Genomic DNA, 17,965 nt, shown 5'->3' with positions numbered 1-17,965 from the left:
CCAGAACGTGTTTTATTTACCATTGCCAGGTCAGAAACACTGCTTTTCACAGCTACTCTTAATCCCAGTATGTTTGCATACTAAAGTCTGAACGAGATGCGAGTCGTGTCGTCAGTAGGGCTCTAGAGTATCTGTCGTGTCGTCAGTAGGGCTCTAGAGTATCTGTCGTGTCGTCAGTAGGGCTCTAGAGTATCTGTCGTGTCGTCAGTAGGGCTCTAGAGTATCTGTCGTGTCGTCAGTAGGGCTCTAGAGTATCTGTCGGGTCGTCAGTAGGGCTCTAGAGTATCTGTCGTGTCGTCAGTAGGGCTCTAGAGTATCTGTTGGGTCGTCAATCTCATTGATTTGTGAGGCGTTTACCACCACATCTTGCTGATTCCTGATGAGAACTAAAGATGAACCAGGGCTTCATGACTACAGGGGGTCCATGTCACAGACTGAGGAACAAAACAGATGAGAACCCAAAGTTACGTACACTTTTGTACAATTGGCGACACTGATTAACAGCACAGATGGAAACTACACCTCCAGAGAGGTGCTCTGTTTACTGGACCCATTCACATTCCTTAATGTACCCCAGGATGAACACCACTGCCTCAATATTCACCTCACTACTCAAAGACAAAAGGCTCCAGAAAGGGGTTCTAATCAAACACTTTATTTCCAGATCCATAGTTTTTGAAAGACGTCTCAAGGGTTGCAGGTGTGACATCTTCTTCCATCTGTCGAGGAGCAAAGACATTTAATGAAGCCGTCAGCAAACTGACCAGCATTTAGATTAAAGGAAGACTGGCTCCCTAAAATCATGTATAGTACGCGAGTCACCTAGAACACAATTCATCACCAATAACTACAGATCTCAAGTAGCTCACCAGTTTGGAACCCCTAGTTGCAAGGGAAGACGTATTCTGTCTCAGCCTGGTCACCTGTAACCGCAAGACAGCTTCGTCTCAGTAAATGAAAACAAGTTGACCAAATGTTCCCCAGAAGAGGGGTTAGTAGAGTAACTTACTTGGCTGGTAGTAGTCATAGATCTTGACCACTGCTGGCTTTAGATTCTGTACTGGGAGCTCCTGTATGATGTCCAGGGTGATGCGGAAAGGAAGTAGTGATATCAGCTGTTGGGAGAAAAACAAACACACGGGTCATTAAATGATCAAAGCAGAAGTAACTGTACATCAAAATATATTATGTTTAAATGAAGCGCCATGTGAATGGTTTCAAACCGATAGATGGTTTTCACCTCACCTCTGTCAAGTACATTAACACATGGTCATCTTTGATATCAACACGATCCACTTGACTTGAACCCCTCAGCTGTGAAGACAAGTCATTGATATTGCATGAACAAAGAACCTTCATCCTTAAACAAAGGGACACAGATGAGGCAAGACATCCACGGATAAAGGTCCCAACAACTCACCCTCCCCAAAGAGTCTGGATCTGGAGAAAACCCAGAGAGCATTTTCAAATCCACTATAATCATATTGGTGGTGAGCTCCTTTCCATGATATCTGAGAAAGATGATTGACAACGGATTTTAATAATCAAATGCTTGGATTATTTTAGCCATAAAGACCAGATAAGCATTCTGACTGATCCAAGCCGAGGTACCAACGAGAAGGTCAATAACCTATACACAGGTATAACAAAACTAATTCATTTGGGTCAAACCCATTCTGCAGATCACACTCCAAGATGACACATTTAAAATAATTCATACAAATTTGTCCTTCATTCTTACAGAGACTGGAGCTTCAGCGTGACTCTGGGTCTCAAAGACTTCCTGTTGCAGTCCATCTCTGGAGTCACCTGGATACTGAGCGTTGTGCTTCTGGTAGGAGTAGGGACGTTGTAGCGGAGCACCACCTGGGATAGAGAAGAGGAAGTCAGGAAACCATCCTGTCCGAATACAAACATTTTATGAGCCAGAAGAAACAGCTTCCCTGTAATGTGTATTAAAGTGCATCTTGCGCCACAGGACTGGAGCAGAGATGTGTATTCACTGACCTGCACTGAGGCACAAGCACTGCCCTGCACTTCAATGCTGTACTTCCCTTCTGTGTCCTGCAGCACCCTCTCCTGATACAGAAGCTTGTTGTTTTGGTTCACATGGAAGAGGCACCGGTCCCCACTGGGAGACCTTACCGTCACCGTGCTGGCTCCTCCTCTACTGAACACCCTGGTGGAGTAGAGAGCCAGGGCCTGGAGGGCCACCACCGTGTCCTAGACAATCAGTTCAAAATGAAAAGAGACCATTTTAAAGGGTTGATTATTTTCCTCACATTGAACAGTTGCTAAAGTGACTAAATCCCAATTCCATCCATTAGGATGATGGTTTCTAGGCTCTATCAGTGGAAGTGAGCCTCACCAGGTTGGACATGGAGAACACATGCCCTGTGGTCTGATACGAGTCAATGTTTGTACTAGTGCACCATTTCAGACCACTGGTGTTTAGGAAGTATACCTGGGTGGAAGAGAAGCCTCCGTAGGCGTTCTGCTGCCTCACCAGCCACCTGACGATGCGGGAGGCATAGCCCAGGTCAGAGGTCGACCGAGAAGAGGCACTGAGGGACGCCAGCAGAACGTAGGAGCTGATCTCCACCTCCAGGGAGGGTGAGGTCTCCGAGGAGGACTGGGACCAGTGCAGGAGACCCCCTGAGGAGCACACACCAGAATAAGGACTCTTATTCACCCTAATACAGACTACACAATACAAAGTTCTGACCTCCCAATTCATGTTCCAAAACAATTTTAGGGTATTTTTTTCTTAACAATATTTTTAAATTATTAATTGTATTGGGCCCATCTGGAGTGCCAGATGGTTTGCACTTTTGCGTACTCCATTATCCAGGCATGCTCCAATCAAGGCAAGACAGCGCTACCAGGATATCGCTCACCCTCTTGAAATGAGATGGTGTCGAGGTGCTGCAGAAGCCGGGCCCGTGTCTCCATGTCACCCGCCAGGGTGAAGGTGTAGGCCAGCAGAGCAGTAGCGTAGGTGTTGGACAAATCACTGGTGGAGTTCTTCAGGCAAGACAAGCTGTGGTCCACAACAGGATCCTAGAGCACAGAATGACAGCAGCACATTAAAAGCCAGCCTGGTCCCAGATCAGTTTGGACTGGGTTCCATTCAACTTGCTGTTCTGGGGCCTCAGGCAGTTCAAATTGTTGATCAGGGAACACTTTTTGCTGACGAACGGGATTGTTTGTCCTTGTACATTTTATTACATTTGTAAAGGGTATAATTTGTGTATATGCAGAGGTCCCCTGCTAAAGAGGCATGGCACTCTAAAAATAAACACCAACAGATCTGGGACCAGACAACAGCACATTTCCTTTCTCACTTTACAGTAGCATACAGAGCCTGATATCAGTAGCAACACACCTTAAGGGAACATTTTGCCATATGGTTAGTGAGAAAGTCCATATTGCAAATATACGGTCCCTTACTAAACTTCCGAAAACGTTTCTAAAATTCACGGACGGCGTCGGGCCGTGCGGCAGGGCCGGATCTACCGGGAAGTCAAACATTCGGTTTCCGTTTTATAAAATAATCCAATTTGCATTTTTCCACTGTCCCGGTAAATCCCACAAGAGGGCATAAGCAATCATATTGCAAATGTACAAAACATCACGAATCACGAAGGTTTGGCATAATGGGCAGTTGGCGTCTAGGCCTCAACGGTTTGAGTTGTGGCCATTTTTCTGGGAAGAAAGGTCCAAAATGAAAATAGAGCAATAATTTTTCCGCTTCACGTCAAAGTCAAGGAGCCTCTGGTGTCAATAACAAAAAAGAACCAGCCATTTATCTATCGTCATTTAAGAGAAATCGTACAATGTCAAATTGGTGATGTTTTTTTAAAACAGTTACAGATCCAGTTGCAGGGTGTTCATACAAATCTTTTTAAAGTGTGCTGCGGAGCTCTGCGAGATTTGTGATTTCCTGAAATAACTCACTAAACCCTCCGTAAATAACTCACGATTCTGTAAAGGCATACCCCAGTCAGGATATGAGTTTATTTATAGCTTCCTGTGCCAACCGGAAGTGCCTTAAATTGTGTCATATTGGCTGTTTCCAAGGGTTAAAAAGGTCAGATCTTTTCAAAACTTCATGTGTGATTAGGCAACCCCCATGAACTGGAAATCAGTCATTTTTCCCATAAAATTTCAAAGAAAAACTAAATCACACACAGCTTGGCAGGAGGGACCCATTGGGGTGCGTAGAGACAGTGCCTGTATTAGTTAACCTTGTTGGAACTTTAAAAGAAACGTCAGAATTCCAAAATCTGTTCTGGACCTCAGGTCGATGGTGAGTGCGTGGTGAGTTACGTGGCTCTAGAAGGTCCTCGGACCGAGAAACAGCCTCGTACATTTGCAATGACTTCAATTCATTTTGACCATCACGAAAATGACAACATTTAGAAATGTCCCAGAGTCGCAGACTAGGTGCATTGCGACCGCCTCGGCCCATAGACTGACCCCGTAGCAAGGCATGGGGGGAAAAAAAAGTGTATTTTCAGCACCAATTAGAGTCTTGCTCTGGCACCAAATGACCTATCGAGCCAAAACTTGGGATTCAGGGTTGCCTCAGCTAGGCCTACACATAACATCAGAACTGGACCCGCAGCTGGAACGCAACTACGTTTTTATTATGGTTTGAATAGAAGGAGTTGTGAATTTTGGGCCAGCTCTGTAGTATGTGATAGTTGGCTACTAAACAAATGATATCCAATTGACTGATGGACAGTGACTTGCTGGTGACTATTGTCCAGTTGCAATATATTTAAACAGTGAGGTACCAGAATCACTGCCCAGCCATCAATTTCGCATTCCTGCAAGATTTTTATAGCATGACAAATTCGTGATGGTAAATGCCCATTGAACCATATTGCAAATGCACAGTGAATTTGCAAAAGTGAGAAAACATAAACCAATGAACATAAAGAAAACACAACGAGCGATCAATGCCCGGCCATCCTGTGTTCATCAGGCCAGTCAATTTGGCATTTCTGCAGGATTTTTGAGCATGTCAAATTTCTTATGGCATTTGGCCCCAAAAATAGTTACTTTTGACTTCCTATGAAATCACATTGCAAATGGACAAAACATATGCACAAGTAAAAAAATAAATAATGACTAAAGTATGTTGATGAAGTTCTTATACGTGTGTAGACACAAATCAAAAGAATTTCAAAAAACAGTCCAGAAAGCATTTTAAGGGGTTGCTAGGTTTTTGCATTTTTTTTTTCACTTTTTAAAAATGTTGCTTTTTGATGTTGACTTGTTGCATTTGCAATATGAAAAACCACAGTGGAGCGCGCTCGCCACCTGTTGGATTTTCAAAGTGTTACACCTGGCATTTGCCATATGGCATTTGCAATCAACTTTGAACAAAACGACGCAGAATTGAGTGATATGGTTTGTCCAGTGCCAATGACTTCCCATTCATTTTTGTCCATTTCAGGGGTGTTCCCTTACATATCTAAGCCCATTCTTCGTTATTTCATAGGCTACTAGCAGAGAAATTACTTCACTACGTCGTAGAAGCTGTAAATGACAGTTGATGTAAGACAGATTTCATACAGGAGGCTGAATGAGTTGCCTGTAATGACGGTGTGAGAGAGAAATGAATGGTTCCATGGAGTGAAGCTACTTACCGTCACGGACATGTTGAGCTCCAGCATTGAAGCAGTGATGTAAGCAGTCAGTGTGACTTCATCCGTCACTCCACCCTAGAAAACAATGTCAAGACACTAGCCTGTTGAAATCAAACTATGGCCGGTCTGACGAAACAGACAACCAGTTTATTAGCAATACAAATACCTTCATTCGGTTGTTCAAGAGCTTCCCTAAAGTTCTGAAACAGCCATGTTGGCCTTGTTGACGTTCCAACCAAGTCTTGGATTGCTCCATCGTTGCCGGGTCAACATAGATGAAAGACTGGGCTTTGCCAAAGGATCTCAAGACAAAAGCAGTCAGCCTGAAGAAAGAAGTGGATTCATTTAAAAGCCCTGACATCACACGTCAGCTGTCCTATCCATCGTCTCCATGCCAGAGATGCCATTTGATTGGTCAATATGTCATTGAAACTACCAGTAGGTTAAAAACAAGCCACGTACTCACCAGGTGTTCCCCAAGCCTTGTCCAAACGTGCTGTACGCACCGTCGGCATTCTTGTAGTTCAGCTGCCTTTGGTAACCTGCCGATGGGTTATCATCATCAACGGTGACCAAGCGCTTGTTCTATTCCCAGAGTTGTGCCCCAAATGGCTCCCCAACCCTGTTCGTGGAGAGCTACCCTCCAACCAAGTTGGAATTAACCCCATTCAACCGGCTAATTATTAGAAGGGGAGCGAGATTAGGGTTGGAGTGAAAACCTACATACAGGAATAGGGTGCTATGAGACAGTAGAAAACCATGTGTTGGGTCAGTGATGTTAAGACATTGATATCATCTGTTATTCAGCTCCGCCGTTACCATGACAGCAGGGTACACCGTGGAGAAAACTAAATCCTCTAATTAGACAAATCCAGGCCGGTTTGTGGATTTGGCATCTAATAGACAGATTTTAAGGGACTCTCCTACCACTAGTGAGGAACTTGGTGGCCTTTTCTAGGATGGCTGGCGTGAGCTGCTCTGTGTTCCTCAGGTACTCCAGGATGTAGATATTGGGGGAGAGCAGGGCCATATTCTGCTCCCCACACCCATACGGCATCTGCAACAGTCCATCCAGGTTGTTGAGGGCCCGACCCAGGATGTCCCCTACAGAGAAACAAGGGACTTCCGTTACAGCAAACAGCAGCATCGTCACTGGAGAAGGGTCGTCTTCCCACCACTACACAATGGTTTATTTTACCCAGAACTGAGAGGGAAATCCTAGCAGAGCCAGCCACCACATTCTGGGGAAGTTGCAGTTCCACCTCCTCCGTCAGAGCTTCTCCTGTGGACACAAAGAGGAGCTGAATGAAGATGATCACGTCAACCACCGTGAACATTCAACGTTGATTCATTACTGACCAGTAGGACACAGCAACCAGTTGTAGGTGTGGCTCTTCTCTGTTCCCTCAGCCTGGAGGAGGAGAGGGATTCATTTCAGAGGCAGTATCTGTGCTACCTAACGTTAGTTCTCCCACAGCAGTAGACTACATACCTTCACCAGCAGGCTCCGTGTGACTGTGTCAACGCGTCCTCTCTCCGGTACGTTCACAACCCCATTGTCACACGCAGTCTGGGACTGGACAGCCTCCGCACTAACAGACACGTTCAAAACCCCTACACACAGTACAGGTTACACAACATCCAATACGGTGACAGTACACAACTCAGGTTGACATCCATTCTGCTGTTTGAACAGATGAAGACTAACCCAGGACAGAGGGGGCCATTGTCCAACTGAAGGTCTTTCGTCCATTGGCACACAAGCACGAGGAGTCCTGGACATCACGCAAGGGTGTGAGAGTGTAGTCTGAGGAAAGAGCTGGAGTCACAGAAACCTGCCAAAGAGGAACACGGCGTAAGATAACAATACAACTCAAGAAACCATCCTGGTGCAGTGTCGTACCATGATGCACTTGGAGAGGTAGTTAAACACAGTGGCCTTCAGCTCAAAGTGCTCTCCCCGGATGACTGAGTAGGGCAGGGTGAGCTCCAGGAAGAAGGGCTGGAAGACCGTGAGCTCCACCAGAGGAGCCAGACCGAAGCCACTGGGGGCCAGGCAGAAGACCTCAGTCTCCCAGGTGGTGATGGTGTCTGGGACTGTCAGGGGGACATCTAGAGATCCAGACTCCCTGGAATACAGAGGTCAGAGTTCAAACAGAAAGCCACCAAGTGAGCAATAGAGAAGGACTAATTGCAACACAGTTTGTTGTTACAAATGCATTTAAGCTTTATCTAACCAGGGACACCCATTGAGGTCAAAGGGTCTTTCCTCAGTTTACAGAGGTTCAGGTTCCTAATCTACACCACTACTGTTTGGATATGAGGCAAGAGCTAAGAGGGCTTTCACCAGAGGTCGGCCTCACTCCGCAGAGCACTTACCCAACTTCCACAAGGTCCCAAATCCATGTCTCAGGGAAGAATGTACGGACCGTCTGTATGGGTGGCGGAGGTGGAGCGGCAAGTCCACCAGCCACAGCCATTTCAAGTCTAGGACCCGCTGATCCAGGCCTAGCCATTGGGCTGTAAGCTACTACCGACACAAAACATGGCCATTAGTGTCAAGTTAAAAATAGACTGAATGCTGCTGGGCTCAGTGAGTGCATGCAGTGTTTAGACCAGTTTAACCAGGCTTTGTTATTCTAGCAAAAGGTCATCCATAACCCAAGATTCATTAGACTTGGCAATGAGAATAAGGGTTGGTCAGGACATCTCACCATAGGAGCGATAGTACTGGTTCCCCTGGTAACTGAGGCAGGAAGGTACTCTTATATCCAGGTTAGTCGCTAGCTTCAATCCCAGTGTCTAGAAAAAGCAGAACCAATTTAGTAATAAAAGTCTGTTTGTCATTATATTAAGTTTAACAGTGTAAGATTAACACATTGTAACAGTATGGTGACTGATTCATCAAGTTGAGAAAACAGGGCAGAAATATTTACCTGAAAAACTGCATAAGGATCGTTTGTCTGCTCAGACGGTCCATATGGGTGTGGTATTATGGATCTCCTTGGTCTAACGCGTAAACACGCTACCGGATCTTCAAGCTCGTAGGGAATATAGGTCGTCTCCTTGACCGGTAACAAATCAAATATCTGGAAAGGGACAACAGGGAGGTGTGAAATTACCAAACAGAACAGACCGAAACGACTACTTGGGAAACACTCCATTTTGTTGTCCATTGCTAAAACGTTTAGAAAGTTGTCCCATCAACAAGGAGGTGCTTTCCAGTTACTGAGAGACAATAGAAAGTGGGCCTCAAGCCAGAGAATGAGTCCCATCACATTTGATAAAGCTCCCAACAGTGAACAGATCCACTCCATGTCTGCTGTAGTCACTGGTTGTAATTCCCAGCACCACCAAAACAGTAGGTACGGTGGTACCACCGCTGTTCACTTCAGTGAGCCGTGTTACCTTGTCAGCATCCAGCCTCTTCCCTGGCTCCATGACGCCAACACTCTGGTCAACAGCACCGAGGCCACAGAGGGAACCGGGCCGGGCCGAGAGATGCAGGGTGTTCTCCTCCCTGGGACAGCGTTGGAGGGAGAGAACTCCACCGACACCTGGCAGACACAGATACCATTACTCCAGGTATGATACAGTCTGCATGGAAATACTGGACACCTTTCATAAAGGGACAACAATGTTTGTGATATACAGTTACTGGGGATATGCCAGACTCCTCCACACACCTTGTTCCTGAAGCATTTCTCAGTGGGGAAGTTCATGCTGTGGGCGATGACAGTCTCACTGGGTAGCATACTGTACACCAGGAGCTGAACCACCGGCGCCATCTCTGGGACCACTGCCAACGTCAAGGTGACGTCACCCTCAGCTACTGCAACGCAAGAGCAGGTCACTCATTAAGCACCTTCCAGAATGTTCAGAATCACTTAATGAAACTCACTCACCAGGACTGTCCTGCTGCACAGTAACATTGATGTGTCCATGCTGAACTATGACCCCTCTGGACAAGGCCTGGAGGGAAAGGAAACAGTTCTCAGCAACAGAGTGGAGACGTTGCAACCTGGACTCACCGGGTAGACGTAACACGGTTAACAAATCCAAGACTCCAATTAGCATGATACGTTAGCACCTATTCATTTGTGGATGCCCATCATCCATTTTCTATAGGTTATGAATTTGATAAATGTATATTACGAATTCCAATTTTTAACATGCGCAAGGTTGGGTTACGGTGGTTGATTAGGACTATTGGTGTAGTTTAGGAACATCCTTCCTATGAAAGTGTGTCAAAAGGAGTGCAAATAGGAAATATGGTGCTATTTGAGAGGCACCATGGGTTTGCAGGTTGTTCCTGGTTCTACTCACCAGGTAGAGGACAGCCACAGAGCCCTTTGGGACAGTCTCCCTACGATGGCATAGCGGATGGTGATGGACACCGCCTGCCCACACGCCAGTGGTTTCTCCACCTTCTGAATAGCCAGGGAGCTGGACGGTTTAATGTCAGCGGGCTGGATCAGCGAGAGTAGGTGTTGCCCTCTGTTGAAGTAGGGGACCCTGTATCCTGGGTACTCCACTTGTGGGGTGTCGCTCACCTGGAAAGGAACAGTAACTAAAGGCCCAATCCTAAATCAACCCCTAGAACCCGTCCTATATACAGTGGGGATCTGAGGGGATGACAGGAAGCAATATGGTAACAGATCCACCTTACTTCCACCTAGCCTGTTAAGGTCATGACCTCTGGGCATCGTTTCCCCCAACAGTCCTGGGGACCCCAAGCGGTGCACGTTTCGGTTGCCCCGTCACAGGAATGTCATAATTCCTATATGCGTTCATTAATTAAATGCACTCTGTTTAAGAATTTGTAAGATTCTTATTTGTATAAAAGACCAGTCTTATCAAAATTAGATGATAGTATTTATTCTCGGAGCTCACTGCCATGAAACCACAAACAGTTTATATACTAAATATGTAGGTTATAAAATGTCTTTCCTCCTATGACCAGGAAAGAACAGGTTCAAAAGTTGATTCCAACCCACTAGCTCACTCACTTATCCAGATTAACTTCTGGAATCTTCACCTTCATCCATCACCATTTAGAAGACTTTTCCATTATCTGGAACTCTCCATCTTATCTAAACATCCCAGAGCTAAGTTGAGTCGGTTCAACCGTAGGTTAACGACCCTTTTGCTTGCTTAAAAAGCCACAATCCTTCCTTATGAATTGACATTATTAATTAGATATACTCTTTATTATAAGTTTAATTAGTTATAGTTCTATTTAAAACGTAGATATTGTTTAGTCCCAGACACTGGCATAGAGTATAAAGTCTCTCAAACCTAGAAGGAATCATACTTACTACGAGGTTAATATTCTCTTTGGGCAGACTGGTTGTGTTGACGGAGAACCTGGCAATACCACGACTGTCCGTGGTTAGGTTCTGTAGTCAATAGATATGAGGACCAGCCTTTCTCCTCGAACAGGTAGACTAACATGTCAGAGATGGTTGTTGTTATATCCAACAGCATTTATCTGAAGAAAAAGGGGGTCGTAGAATGAAGTGAGGACCAGCCTTTCATTGAAAAGTATTAGTAAGTTCCTTAAAACATCTAAGAAAAAGATGCAGTATTAGTAGACATAACAAATCTGTCAAAGAGATGGGAGTAATGTGTAAACGTTATATTGATTACAGTGGTGCCTAAAAGTGTTAATCTGTGATCATTTATCTGAAGAAAATTCCTGGGGTGTTGAACTATGAATGATTAGTGACACCACATACTGGTAGTTCAGGAAGCAGGACAAACCAAGCATCCACAATGCAACAGGAACACCATTTGGACTTACCTTGCCTTCGATAATTGATCCATGCTCATAGATTTGGGGCATGTCAACAAATGTGAATTCTCCAATCACATAGGACAGTTCTACATTTTTTTCCTCAGACAGTGTAATACCTGTCAAATGAAAACAAATATAGTTTTATTTCACAATACAGAAACAGCTTCCATTAAAACAGCATTACACAACACCCTGCTGCAGCACCAACGGTCAAAAAGCCCTTTCTTACAAAACCTTGAGCCAACGCAGAGTAACCCTAACTCAGTTCTGGGACCCCCCCTGGGTGCACCTTGTAGTTTCTTGCCCTGGCACTCCAGCAGATTCAAATCAAAACTACATTACGAGATGGTTATTTCAGTCAGCTGTGTAGCGCTCGGGCAAAAACCAAAACTCAGGGGGAACCCCAGGACAGTTAGGGAACCTGATCTAATTAAACAGGCAACAGTTACGTCGCCATCAGCTGAAGTGAAATGAAGGGTTTGTATTGAGTCAACAACATGATGCATCTCATAATGATTGTGATGAGGACTTGCCTGTCCCCTCCTCCTGTACTTCTGCATGGAAACTAAACACGTCTCCCAGCAATTTCTCTCCTGCATTCTTTGTGAAAAGTGCCATGTTGAAGACACAAGAAGCACAGCCAGTATGGTCCATCTAGGAAAAGCAAGCAGAACCACACATTTAAATCCCATTCAAAATGTAACATGTTTGTAAAAACAGCACTACTCGTTTTAGGAAAGCATACAGACCTCTATTGACTCTTTGTGGCACGGAGGTGTGTAATCAGGAACTCCTTGTGGATTTCGCTCATCAATTGTTATTGGTATCACTGCATTGTCCACCAAAGGTCGGCACAACTTGACCCCTGCTTTACCAGGTACAGGCTGCCCATACGTGTATCTGATTTCAATTCACAACAAGACAAGTGTCAACTTCCTACATCCAGTTACCATATTAAAAACATAAGACCTAAAGGCTTGAAGTCAGGCGTTTAACACGGTCAATGAATCTGGACCTGTATTCATAGAGCCTCAGAACGGGATCAGTTTTAACTATAGATCATAATGAACAAGGTCACATGTCAGGCTGGGACCTGATCCTAGAACTGCCATCCTAATTTGAGATGCTTTATGACCGAAGAACCAGCTGTTCATGTAAATGCCACTAACAAATCTCAGGGATCCTAGCAGCAGTTTAAGACTTGCGCAGTAGCACTATAGGTCTTCAATTAGCATGGGTCATTAATGCAGACCACATGCATATTTAAGGACTTTTAGATTTAAATAAGTGTATTTGAGTATCCTCAAATGCATACATTTCCAAGTGTATTATCAAATGAAGCTACAGTACTAGCAGAGGCTGCTGCCTACAGACTTGACATCATTGGAATACTAGTCACTAGTAATGCTTACATACCTTGCATTACTCATCTCATATGTTTATATTGTATTCTATACCTCTGACATTGATCACCTATATCACTGTAAATAAATTAAATACTTCTAATAGTAATTCAACCCAGGTCTGCCTTCACGTAATGAGATAATTAATGACGTGTAGTGGAGTTACACATCACCTTGTAACTACAGTACATTGCAAATCACCAATAGTGTTTACTCACTCTGCACACACTTTCACTTCATACTCTTCTTGAACAACACTGATCTTGTCAGTGAGGTTCATTTGATCTCAAACTTGGGCAAAACTACAGATAAAAAGAACAGCAGTCAACTCCACAACGTTCCAGGATTGTGATGCATTGATGCAACATTACCGAGCATGAAAGAGAAACTCAACCTACCATACTGTTCTACCTTGAAGTTGTGGTAGATTTTCTCTTCACCAATCCACACTACAATGGTATAGGATCCTACAGGTGCTTCAGAGTTCAGGGGGTGAGAAAGCTGCAGAATGTTGCCACTGGATGTAGTGTTAACCCACTGTCCAATCCGGTTGTGATTAACATCCTGTTGGTTCATAGGAAGGGGCATGTTCAGCAGGACACGACGTTGTGGAAAGTTCACAACGGTATACAGGACAAGGAGTCAGTTCTATCTGCAACATTCATCTACTGAAGAGGGCCCAGATTACACACAACGCTGATTGGAAGTATCTTCTACAGTAGGTGGATATGAGGACCTAGCTAGCAGGGGGAGTCATAATGCTGCAGTCTTTACACAGACAGTCAACATAAAGTTACACCAACAAGGATCTTACCTCAAGTTCCACAATGTTGTACTGTGAAGGGCAAAGACAAGAGATGGAGTCATGTTTCATTAAGAACTCCAATGCCAAAACAGAGCATAGCCGTCTACAGCTACTAGACAGGTGATTGGCTTGGTCACTTAACGTAAACATCACATGTAGCATTTGCAATTCAATCTCGGGAAAAGATGATCCCATACATTCCAATCTGACCTATATGAAAGGAAGCCTCATGTCCTGGCTGGTTGATTGCTGTACATAATACCAGACTGCTATGTCCATCACAGTAGTGTGACACTTCTGCATCGTGGATTGAAATAGTAGAGACTGAACTAAAATACTATTGTCAAACGTATATTTTCAACTCACCAGCTGATTGACGGGGCTAAAATGGGTATCCAAGGTGACGACTCTAAAAAGCACTGTAAACAGCCAACGACAAACACAATGAGAATATTAGAAGCAGAATTTCAGGCAACTTTCTCAATTCCAAGGATTCCCAGAAATACTGGTTGAGGATTTCCAGCCTGATTCCAGTGTACATATCCTGATTGAACCCAGGGGGATTTACTGCATCTGCACCACATTCCTGAACAACGAGGCTCTTCAGATGTCTACCGTTTCTCTCTACAATCCTCATAAGCCACGCATGACGTTAGAACAGACTGGGGAAGAGCATTGCCAGCAATGATGGTGTTCTTTTCTACACAATTATTGCCCAATGCATTTCAAACAATACTTCCTTCAGATTTCAGTCCGACAGTACTTCATTGTAATACTGTTATGGCCTCAAATAAACAAAGGGAGCACGGTGGGGTCGTGGATAACTGTTGATGTCAAAGTGGGGTCAGGGGCCCAAAAGGTCAAAGCCCCGGAGTAAACCATTACAGAACATTGGCCCGTTTCTTAGCAACCAGACTAAAGGTGTACCGGCTCTAACATTACCCGTTTGTCCTGGGTTGTAGATTGGTTTGTCCGTTTGGATGAACGTCATGGGGCTGTAGGGTTTGATCATGACCCTTCTCTCCTCTGTTGATAGGAATGTTTCTCCTCGAACCTCCACCTTAAAGTTCTGCACTTCGTCGCTCTTCACACTAGGCGCCTGTCAGGGACGGAAACGGGCAACGCCGGTGAACAAACGGACCGATAACATAGGACATTCAAATGTGGTGCCGTGTGGCCCAGTTGGTAAGAGCCACTAGCCACTTCAAGGTAGAGCGGTTAACTCCTGCAGGGATCCCATTATGCATTCAGCCTACTGGAAGTTACATATAGAAATGGTCTCAATAGTATATACTAGCATTCAATCAAAACCTGGTACAAATTGGAAGAAAAGTTCTAGTAGGCCACCACTGACATTTGCCATAAAACAAGCTGGCATTGCACAAAGAACCTAAGCGATGCATCAAAGCTGAGCAGTACAGTCCACTCTTAATGGAATGGTTCTGAAAGTCCACCAGTGCTGGGCTGACCTGAAACTGGAAACAGAGGTGAAACTCTTGGTCAGAACTCTGGTGGAGAAGTCTCTTGTTCTGCCCGTCGGCCATCAGAGATACGGTCATGACCAGGGTCTCGTTGGGCTGCAGAAGGCTGGCACAAAGCTTGGCCTCTGAGCCTGCCTGGATCACTGCAGGAACGGCTACCATGTAAACCCTACAGAGAACACACCCGGCAACAGGAAAATCAGTACATCTCTAAACCCAAAGCCAGTTGAAATATACAAGAGGGGATAAAGATCTGCAGAAAGGATAGGTGAAAAATTGCTCTGACAAGTCTGATCACTAAATTCTAACTGCAGATGGACTTACGGTCTTGGAGTCTCTTGACAGACACAACGCCAGTGAATGCAGGCAAAGAGTATCCATCTCCAAACCTGAAGCCCAGGAAGAACCATGACTAAAGGAGAAAAATAAACCACCAAGTCTGTTATGACCCAGTATTCCTACTGCACAGTATACAGGTTGTGTCTAGATGGGATCCAGATTGTCAATTGACTTCACCTATAAGGTTAGAGCTTCCACAGCAGGTTAGGAGATATAGGTTAAGGGTTGGCCAATAAAATACAATTCTACAGAAGGGGGTGAGAGACCAAACAATTGAATTTAAAATTCTTTCCTGGGCACTGCAAACCATGCACTCCATATCAGAAGCATCTACCCACTGACATACCACCAGACAGGGAGAAGCTTCCCCAAACAGGTCTCAAACCATTTTGTACGCAAAACCGAAAACCAAGTATGATATATTACATTTTATATGTATTACATTCGTGGATGTCCATCCATTTCATATGATGTTAAAAATAGACATCTTACAAATTCCAATTTGTTGTGGCCAACATGAACTAGGTAGCTAACATTAGGAGTAGAGGTGGTTAGCATGTTGGCTAACCTTAACCCTTTTAGCTAACTAGATGATGAAGTTGCTTATTACCCAAAATGTTATACGGCAGTTTTACTACACCCACCCCTCCACCCTTTTGGTTATTGTAGCTGTCAGTCTTCTGTAAAAATACCAAACTTAACATTTCATACAGATTTCAGCCTGTCAGATTTACATTTACTATGTTACATATAGTCCATGAGACCAGGCTGCAGACACAGGTCGGTAAAAAAGGCTCAATTGCATGTAGGTTACTGTTTTACTTCTAAACAGAGTTACAATATATCGGGCGAGAAACTGGGCACCAAACACAGATTGCAAAAGTGTAACGTGCACTAGGAGACAGTATTATGTTGCTAAACCCTTTTGGATTGCATTTGGTATATCCTGTAAAAGACCAGATGCAAGTAACATTTAAAAACTATTGTTTTGGGTATATGATTGCAACACAAGTTGCTAGAACACCTGTGCACTAGGCATACTCACCGCAGCGGGTTGTTTGTGGACTCAGTCGAAAGTAAACATCCCCCGTCGGTCATGTCCCTATAAATATCCTTAGTTCCGGACTTTTTCCCCTTCTAATTACTAAGCGCTCGCACCTGCTGGATATTCAGGGAGTTCGATTAGACTGAACGTCCATTTCAAATGCTCGATCATATTGTCAACAAGGCAGCGTGTTGATTACCTCAACTAACATGTGGACTCGGTACCGGTGCCCCCTGTATATAGCCTCGTTATTGTTATTCTTATTGTGTTACTGTTTATTTTAGTCTACTTGGTCAATATTTTCCTCTTCTTGAACTGCACTGTTGGTTAAGGGCTTGTAAGTAAGCATTTCACGGAAAAGTCTACACTTGTATTCGCGCATATGACAAATAACATTTGATTTGACCTACATCGCTTTGTTTTGAGATGGCTTTAAAGGGGCACCTGGCTCATGCTCCAGAGGCATCCCGGACAATCCTTCCACCGGGGTAAAGCAGGACAGATCATTTAATCCCCTCTTATCACAGCCATTGAACTCTGTAACTGTTTTAAAGTCACCATTGGCCTCATGGTAAAATCCCTGAGCAGTTTCCTTCCTCTCTGGCAACTGAGTTGGGAAGGACGCCTGTATCTTTGTAGTGACTGGGTGTATCGACACACCATCCAAAGTGTAATTAATAACTTAATGTTGAAAGAGATATTCAATATCTGCTGTTAATTTTTACCCATCTACCAACTCATCCGCTCTACTTTGTGAGACATTGGAAAAGCTTCCTCGTTTTTGTGGTTGAATCTGTGTTTGAAATTCACTGCTACAGGGATAAGATAATCTATGTGTGTTGTACAGAGATGAGGTAGTCGTTACTGCACATGATGATGATGATGAGGTAGTCGTTACTGTCTTCTTTCCTACCCCCAGACCAAGGTGAAGTACCTGAAGCAGACGTCAGTGATGCTCCAGAGGGAGTTTAGAGGGAACATCCTGTCACGAGAATTATGTTCTCAATGTTCATAAACCCAATTCAATGAAGTCCTCAGCCTGAAGCCCAGAATTTGTAAGAAACTGGTTGAAGTGAATCAGACGGAGGCCCAGCTACGATAGTCAGAAAGTTTATTGACGAGAGCGCTGGTCTGTTGTACAAAACAATTCATTTTATACTGGCTTCTCACTCACACACATTCACACTAACATCTCCTACCCAGCCGACAAAGTTTAGGGGAATCCGTGACTTACTCCCCATCCTCCCTCAAGATAGGGAGACCCTGGGAAGTACTCTCAGCGGCCCCGGCCAAGGTCGGCACCGAATCTCGCTCAGTCTGTTTTTAAGATACTATAATAGACATAACCTACACACACGGATGTATACAGTATATCACAAAAGTGAGTACACCCCTCACATTTTTGTAAATATTTGAGTATATCTTTTCATGTGACAAC

General features: G+C 44.4%; 1 pseudogene; it reads right to left on the bottom strand.

The window, feature by feature from the left end:
- Positions 1-639: 639 nt before the first annotated feature.
- On the bottom strand, positions 640-16,611 carry LOC127924778 (alpha-2-macroglobulin-like; annotated as a pseudogene).
- Positions 16,612-17,965: the final 1,354 nt, after the last annotated feature.

The sequence above is a fragment of the Oncorhynchus keta genome, unplaced genomic scaffold (assembly GCF_023373465.1).
Source record: "Oncorhynchus keta strain PuntledgeMale-10-30-2019 unplaced genomic scaffold, Oket_V2 Un_contig_4512_pilon_pilon, whole genome shotgun sequence".
Classification (NCBI taxonomy): Eukaryota; Metazoa; Chordata; class Actinopteri; order Salmoniformes; family Salmonidae; genus Oncorhynchus; species Oncorhynchus keta.
This window is presented reverse-complemented; position numbering and strand designations above follow the sequence as displayed.